Source organism: Oryx dammah, unplaced genomic scaffold (genome assembly GCF_014754425.2).
Source record: "Oryx dammah isolate SB20612 unplaced genomic scaffold, SCBI_Odam_1.1 HiC_scaffold_23, whole genome shotgun sequence".
NCBI classification, from domain to species: Eukaryota; Metazoa; Chordata; class Mammalia; order Artiodactyla; family Bovidae; genus Oryx; species Oryx dammah.
This window is the reverse complement of record NW_024070207.1, coordinates 64417167-64425942: the sequence shown is the minus strand read 5'-3', so window position 1 is coordinate 64425942 and position 8776 is coordinate 64417167. Positions and strand designations below refer to the sequence as shown.

Genomic DNA, 8776 nt, shown 5'->3' with positions numbered 1-8776 from the left:
TGGACTATAAAGAAAGCTGAATGCTGAAGAATTGATGCTTTTGAACTGTGATGTTGGAGAAGACTCATGAGAGTCCCTTGGACTGCAAGGAGATCTAACCAGGCCATCCAAAAGAAATCAGTCCTGAATATTCATTGGAAGGACTGATCCTGAAGCTGAAACTCTAATACTTTGGCCACCTGATGCAAAGAACTGACTCATTTGAAAAGACCCTGATGCTGGGAAAGATTGAAGGCAGGAGAAGAAAGGGACAACAGAGGATGAGATGATTGGATGGCATCACCGACTCTATGGACATGAGTTTGAGTAAGCTCCAGGAGTTGGTGATGGACAGGGAAGCCTGTCGTGATGCAGTCCATGGAGTTGCAGAGTCGGACATGACTTAGCAACTAAACTGATCTGATCAGCCATATGTTCAATGAACATGCTTTATAGAAAGGTATAGAAAGATTATGCCTCAACCCTGTAGGGGGTAGTCGCAAATGAAACATTCATTCAACATCTACTAAGCTATTTCATTTGACTGAGCTCAGATGATGTGATATATAGTAGAACTAGTGGATCTCAGATGAAAGAGGAATTGTCATTAACTAGCCACAATAGCTGATTGTTTTGTTTGAAGGATCATACTATATTGAAACCTCAATACCAGTCTCTGCTGCTGGTAGTTTGGGCATTTAGTAGTAAAGTAGTTATATCAGCCTAGGTTAGAGAAACCCTTTGTCTAGCTCTCAGTGCTGTCATCATAGCCACTTTATTCATAGTTCCATTAAAAAAGCACTGGGATAGCCTAGGAAAGAGGTTGACTGAATCTATAGAGTGAATTGCCCTATTCACTTAAATGTTGAGAGCTTCCTGAATATTAATGTGTGTTACAAACTTTGTCGTGTTTTACCTATTCCTATGTGTCATTCATATGACTCTACCTTAGACTTCTTTGTCTCCAGTCCTTTAATATTTTTATTGCCAGGCCTCTTATCAGCCAGCCAAGCCATTTATCATTGCCCAAAAGTCCATGGATATACATACTTCCAGCCATTTCTCCTACATTTTATCAGTTAGCTATTGCTACATAATAAATCACTCCAAAATTGAGCTGTTTAAAACAGTAAATACATATTTTTACTCATGAGATTTTGATCAGCTAAATGACTCTTTTTCTAGACTATGCTTGGTTGATCTCAGTTGGTCTTATTCATGCATCTGTGGCCAACTAGTGCATCAGCTGAGAGACAGGTTGGTCTAGGGGGACTTTTCTCACATGTATGGTAATTTGTTGCCTATTGCCTAGGATAAATTAGGGCAAGGCTACATGCATCTCATCATCCAGCAAACTATCCTGGACTTATTCATATGATCATCTCATGGTTCTGAGAGAGAGGAAAAACATAGAAAACCTCTTGAGTACTAGGCCATAAACTGCTTAATGCTACATCCAATGGGCCAAACAAATCATAAGGCCAGGCCGAGGATTAAAGGGGTGGAGAAATAGACTCTACCTCTTAATGGGAGGAGTTGAAAAATTAGAAAGAACAAGTTAAGGAATTGTGGTCATTTTTCTAATTAACTTATTATATACAGCAAATTGATAACCAGGTGTACTATGTAAAACTTTGCCAAGTGGGAAGATTTTCACTTATTTCTGTCCTTTAGGGACATCTATATATATGGCTGGTAGAAACATTTACAACAGCATATTGAACCTACTATATGTGAACAAGGACCTCTCTCTTTTTACAGTTGATCATATGGTACACTAGGAGAGGGAGAGTCATCAATGCAACAGAGGTAAGTGACATGAGATCTAGGCCTTCTGTTTGTGAAACTTACTTGAGACTTTAGGACCAGTCTATTGTATGATGGATTGCTATTGATGTGGTGGACCTGATAATAACCAGCTCATGATGGTCAGCTCTTGCAGTAGTCACTGATGTCCCTTAGTCATGTGTTTAGTCTCTACTAGGGTCTAGTGTTAGTTGCTCAGTCATGTACAACTCTTTGCAACATCAGGGGCTGTAGCACACCAGGATCCCCCACCAATGGGATTCTCAAGGCAAAAATACTGGTGTGGGTAGCCATTTCCTTCTCCAGGGGATCTTACTGGCCCAAGGATTGTACTCAGGTCTCCCACATCACAGGCAGATTATTTACCATTTGAGCCATGGGGGAGTCCCCTACTAGGGTCTAGCAGCACATATAGGTCTTCTTTTCAAATATCAAGTAGTTATCTGCTGCAGAAGGCATGGCCTTGTTCCACTACCCTTTGAGGCTGTGTTATAACTCTCTAATTGGGGTCATAAAATCCACACAACATCACCATCCACTATACCTTTAACACCATCAAATCTGCCTTGTCATATGACCTAAAAACAGGCAGTTTTCATCTTCATCTTTTCCCGAGCATCTGTAATAGGTCTAAAATTAAGGCCCAATATTATATGCTCTCTTGATATCTGAAACCAGAAATGCCCCAAGTGGCTTAAAGCAAAGTTCCCCTTTGTGGATAATGTCTCCTAGTCAGACTACTCTCCGTATCAAGGGTGCCAGGCACAGTTCCTGCTTATCCCTGGATAGTGGGTTTCAGTTCTTTGCCAGCTATAATTATTTATTTATTTATTTAATATAAATTTATTTATTTTAATTGGAGGCTAATTACTTTACAATATTGTAGTGGTTTTGCCATTATTGACATGAATCTGCCAAGGGTGTATATGTGTTCCCCATCCTGAACCCCCCTCCCACATCCCTCCCCATCCCATCCCTCTGGGTCATCCCTGTGCACCAGCATCGAGCACCCTATCTCATGGATCGAACCTGGACTGTCTGCCAGCCATAATTATCCAAACAAGCCAATTTCATGTTCTGACAAAAACTAGGCACCACCCTACTCTCTTGACACTATAAAGCCTGCCTTCTGCAGCCCTTTCTTGTTAACTCTATTTCAGGTTGCATCACACAGGTAGTATTATGTGACATATGGTGTCCTCCTTCCTTAGGCTGTGAGTATATATGACTCTTAAACTGCTGTTAATTTCATCTGTCCAGTGTTGGTTGTTGTGTGTTTGACCAATGCCATAATTCTAGGATGTTCCTCACCAATGGGGATGAATGGGAAGCAATTAAAATAACCTTTCTTACTGCTCATAGCCTTACTCAAAATTGAGCCTTTTAAATGTCTTGATAAATGGGTAAGAACAGTATTTCCAAGTGTCATATACTTCTACATCCAAAATTCAGTGATGACTGCCAATCACTGTGTTGCTTTTACATTGGAAGGGGATCCAATATAAGATTTCTGCCAGATGTTGAATACTCTAACCCAGTTATTACCCATGGACTGCAGAAATAACAATGACATGGATCCATAGAATCTTTGACTCCACTGTCAGATTGATTTAGGCCAGAATTCCATGTATCATTCTGGCTTCCTTAAGCTCCCATCTTATCGAATATGTCAGGTCCTTTAAGATCAATGTCATCTCCAACTTTATATCAAAGGGTTTTTTCCTTGAATTTTTTTTGTCAGATATTAATATTGCTATATTCCTTTACAGTTTTTAAATTTTTATTTTATTCTTTGCATTTTCAGAACTTGCTTTTGTATCTGTGCACACAGTGGTCTTGGTCAATGACTCACCCATATTTTCTGCATCTGCATAAAGTACTTTCGCTAAAGTTCTTAAAAATGCCTTTGTGGTCCTATGTCACACAGAATGGTGATGATCAGGAAATCCATTCACTCAATTATCATTCTATACAATGCGTTCCTTGGTGCAAAAGATGGAGATAGGAATTTAAAAAAGGGACAGAAGTCTCTCACTTCTTGAAGTGGACACAGGAGTTCTCAAATTAAAAACAGAAATCATAAAAAGAGGGAGCAGGTGCTTACTGGCAACATGAATACTACACACCGGACTGGACAGTGAACTGTATTTCCTTGCAAAGTTTTCAAAACACCCAACCAAGCACTGCCTTAAGTCCAGCAAATAAAATGCTCTGGAAGTTTCCACCAAAATGCAGTGGCTGGCATTTATGGATGAAGATGCAGGCTGAGCATCCCTGCCACAAACTCCCCAGTCCCCTGATTTTAGCTGAAGGTGATGACCTCAGGCTGCTGCTTGGCCTCTATGGCTATGGCACACTGCATGGCACTGGGGGTGACCTTCTTCCACTTATTGGGCACATTGTTCTCCTGCTGCTTCAGATCAAACGTCTTGGTGAAAGCCTTGGTGCAGGAGCCACACATGAAGGGCTACTTGTCATTGTGCCTCTGCTTGTGGTCCTTGAGGTGGGACTTGTTCTTGAAGGCTTTGTTGTATATGTAACAGAGGACGCACCTCTCCTTGCTGTGAGCCCTCACATGCTTCTTTAAGTCTGGACATGGATGAACAATTTGCTGCACACCTTGCAGCTATAGGGCTTGTAGGCTGCATGAATCCACCACGGGTGTACATGTGTTCCCAATCCTGAACCCCCCTCCCACTTCCGTCCCCATACCATCTCTCTGGGTCATCCCAGTGCACCAGCCCCAAGCATCCTGTATCCTGCATCGAACCTAGACTGGCAATTCGTTTCTTATATGATACTATATCCTTCATGTGTGCCTGGGTGGTGAGGCCTGTAGTGCACATCTTGTAGATGAAGGGCCGGTCTGCCATGTGCAACTTTTTGTGCTTCTTCAGCTAGCCCTCATCTGAAAGCATCTTCCCACAGGCCTTGCAGATGATCTGTTCCTGGTGATGGTCATCCAATAGGTACTTGAACTTCATGTTGCTGGCAGCTGTGGTCCAGCCTGGAGTCTGTTCATCCTTCACTTTTCCCATCTCATCATTAAATGTTAAGGCATTGAGGGGTCTGGTATCCCAGATCCTTGGACTTGGAGGTCTCCATGGATTTGAATTCCTGGTGGTAGCTGTTAACTTGCGCTACTCCTAGCTCCCCAGCTCTTTCAAGATTGCTTCTTGGACTCTGAACATCGTCTTGGGCGATTTACTGTCCTTCTGACTTGCAGGGGCAGGGGGAGAAATGCCTTCTACTGTGTCATTGGAGGGACTGTTGTCCTGGTCTCCGAGTTCCTCCATGTCTTCATCCTGAGTGTCAGCAGCATCTCCAGTGGGGTAATTGATCTTGAGGTAGTACTTGCTTTTGGATTGGTCATTATTTTTGCCTGGACTGGACACGTCCAACTTCTGAGAACAGTTTATCCAAAAATCGGATACCAAGAATCTGACCCGATGACATCATTAAATTAACATTTTTCCCCACAGAAGCCTTTAAACATTTACATATAATTCAGTACCTCTTCAAATATATCAGAATGAAAAAAAATCTGTTTCTATTACTTAAGAGATATCAACCTCAAGCTTATTGAAAAGCTTTCTAAAATAGGTACCACAGGGGGCAGTGGTATATCTGTGTGCTCTGAACTTTACATCATCAGCCATGATTGCAATATTGAAAAATTCTCCTTCCAGGTTTTGCTCATTTAGTGTCTTCAGAGACAGAGTTTTATGATCTTTGTCATATTTAATGGATGGTTTCAAACATACTGATTGAAAACTCCATGAACGCCCAAGATGGTGGAGGAATAGTACAGGGAGACCACTTTCTTCCCCACAAATTCATCAAAAGATAATTTGAATGCTGAACAACTTTCACAAAACAACTTCTGAATGCTGGCAGAGGACACCAGACACCCAGCAAGGCAGCCCATTCTCTTCAAAATGAGATAGGACAAAATATAAAATATTAAAAAAAGAGAGAGACAAAAGAATTAGGGACAGAGACCCATCCTAGGGAGGGAGTCATGAAGAAGCTTCCAAACAGTAGGAAACCCTCTCACAAGGAGGTCTGGGGGTAGTTTTGTAATCTCAGAGGGCAACATAACTGGGAGGGAAAAGCACTACAGAATATGTGACTAACTGCAACTCCCAGAGGAGAAGTAGCCCAGATGCTTGCCTCTGCCACCAGCTAGTGGGGGCTGGACAGGGAGGCACGGACTACATCATTGGTGCTTAGGGTAAAGACCAGGTCTGAATGCTGTGAAGACAATCTGAGGGAGCTAATGTGAGATAGCAACCCAAACTGTGGCATTGCCAGAGGTGGGGGAGGGGGAGGAGAACTTTCCCTTGAAAGGTGCTAACAAGCAACCAGGCTGCTCAAAGAAGAAAGGATTGAGTGAATACCAAAGGAGAGCTAGCTGGCTGCTAATAGGGCCCTTTCCCCTGCTGAAGGCAGAGAGGCAGGTGTAGAACAGCCAGAGCCAAAAGGCAAGGGGCAATCTTGGCCCCAGAGACTGGCATCTTTCACCACATTCTGAGTAGGCTCCCAGTTGCTAACCACGTCTTCCTGGGATCCTGGAAGTTTAGCATCTGCCAGCAGGGTCAGCTTGACATCTGCCATCTGTCAGCCTGAGGTCAGCTTCCCAGAGGAGACACACGGCATAACTGAGACAGTGCTCTCATGGCACATGGGGGAAACCTAGCAGCTGGGACAGGGGAGGTGATTAAGATGCACAGCCCACCCGGGACACTGTGCTTACCAAGCACCTGAGCTGCTCGGACCTGGTAAGGGCACAAAACAAATGCCCAACTGAGTATGTACCCTTGTGGAGTACCCAAAAACCTGAACCTGAGCAGCCTAGACCTGGGAAATGCACTAAATGCAAGGCCCGCTTTGGACAGTGGCCATGCAGAGTACCCTGGAGCTTGAGCAGTGTAGAGCTGGAAAGCACATGCCACGAACTGGGGCAAACCCAGTGTGGTCCATACACTGAGAACACTCCCCACACACACCAGCAATATTTTATGCATTGTCCCTCCCTCCCTACAACACAGCGGAACAAGTGAGCCTAAATAAGTGACCACCTTTGGCCCCTTGTGTCAGGGAGGAAATTAGACACCGAAGAGACTTGCGAACAGAGGAAGTTAAACAAAGAAGAGGAAACTGCTCTGGAAATGACAGATGCAACAGATTAAAACCCTGTAGTTAACATTGACTAAACATCAGATGGGGACTATAGACCCCCTCCAAAAACAAGTACAAGCTGGAAAAAGGAACTATCTGAAACTGTACTGAGGCCACACTGCCCAAAACATCTCCAGAGAAATCCCAAGATATATTTTTACTATAATCACTTTTTAATATTTTTTAAAATTTAAGTTCTTTATTAGTCTCTTAATTTTCATTTTTAAACCTACTATAACCTTTTAAAAAGACCTTTTTTTTAAACAGTAGACTTCATATATATATATATATACATACATATATATATACACACACACACACACACACATATATATATATATATATGTAATTTTGGGGATGAATTCTGTTTTGTATTTTTAATATAGTATCTTTGAGAATCTACCTCTACCTGAGATTTTTAATCTTTGCTTTTTGGTATTTGTTATCAATTTTTTACCTTTAAGAATCTAATCTTCAGTACCCATTTTCACTTAGGGGTGTGATTAATGGCTTGATTGCTCTCTTCACTTATGACTCTCCCTTTTCTCCCTCAGGTCACTTCTATCTTCTCCCTCCCCCTACTTTCCTCTACTTAACTCTGTGAATCTCTATGGGTGTTCCAGACTATGGAGAGCATATAGGGAAATGATTACTGGCTAGATTAGTCTCTCCCCTTTTGACTCCCTCTCTTCTCCTCCTGGTCACCTCTATCTCCCTCCTCCCTCTTCTCTTCTCCATGTAAATCTGTGACACTCTGTGAGTGTCCCTTGCTGTGGAGAATTATTTCACCATTAACCTAGATGTTTTATCATCTGTGCTGTATGGATGGAGAAGTATTCAGCCTACTGTTAGAATAAAACTGAAAGCCAGAGGAAGGAGATTTGAATCCAAAACTTGAAATCATCAGAGAACTCCTGACTCCCAAGAACATTAATCAACAACAGCTCATCTAAAAGCCTCCATACCTACACAGAAACCAAGCTCCACCCAAGAGCCAACAAGTTCCAGAGCAAGAAATACCATGCTAATTCGCCAGCAACACAAAAAAAGAGACCTGAGCATTAAAATAGAGGCTTCCTGAAGTCACACCAAATCCATAGCAAACCAACACTCACTACTGGCCACTAATTCCAGGGAGAAGAGCTCCAGCTTCATTCACCAGAAAACATATGCAAGCTTCCCTAACCAGGAAACCTTGACAAGCCACTAGTCCAACCCCACCCACAGGGAGGAACCACCACAATAAAGAGGAAACACAAACTTTCAGCCTACAGAAAGGCCACCCCAAACACAACAATCTAAACAAAATGAAAAGTCAGAGAAATATTCAGCAGGTAAAGGAGCATGATAAATGCCCACTAAACCAAACAAAAGAGATATGGAGTCTACCTGAAAAATAATTCAGAATAATGATAGTAAAAGTGATCAAAAATCTTGAAAATAAAATGGAGTGACAGATAAATAGACTAGAGACAAGGATTGAGAAGATGCAAGAAATGTTTAACAAGGATTTAGAAGAAATAAAAATATCAATCAATAATGAGTAATGCAATAACTGAGATCAAAAGCACAATGCAGGTAATCAAGAGTAGAATAACTGAGGCAGAAGATAGGATATGTGAGGTGGAAGATAGAATGGTAGAAATAAATCAAGCAGAGAGGAAAAAAGGAAAAAAAAAAAGAAATAAGGAAATTAAGACAACCTCAGAGACCTCTGGGACAATGTTAAACACACCAATATTTGAATCAGGAGTCCCAGAAAAAGAAGAAAAAAGGAAGGGCATGGGAAAATACTTCAGGAGATAATAGT

The 8776-nt window shown here is 41.9% G+C and overlaps 1 pseudogene; it reads right to left on the bottom strand.

The window, feature by feature from the left end:
• Window positions 1–4087: 4087 nt before the first annotated feature.
• Window positions 4088–5565, bottom strand: LOC120881617 (annotated as a pseudogene).
• Between the last annotated feature and the right edge of the window lie 3211 nt (window positions 5566–8776).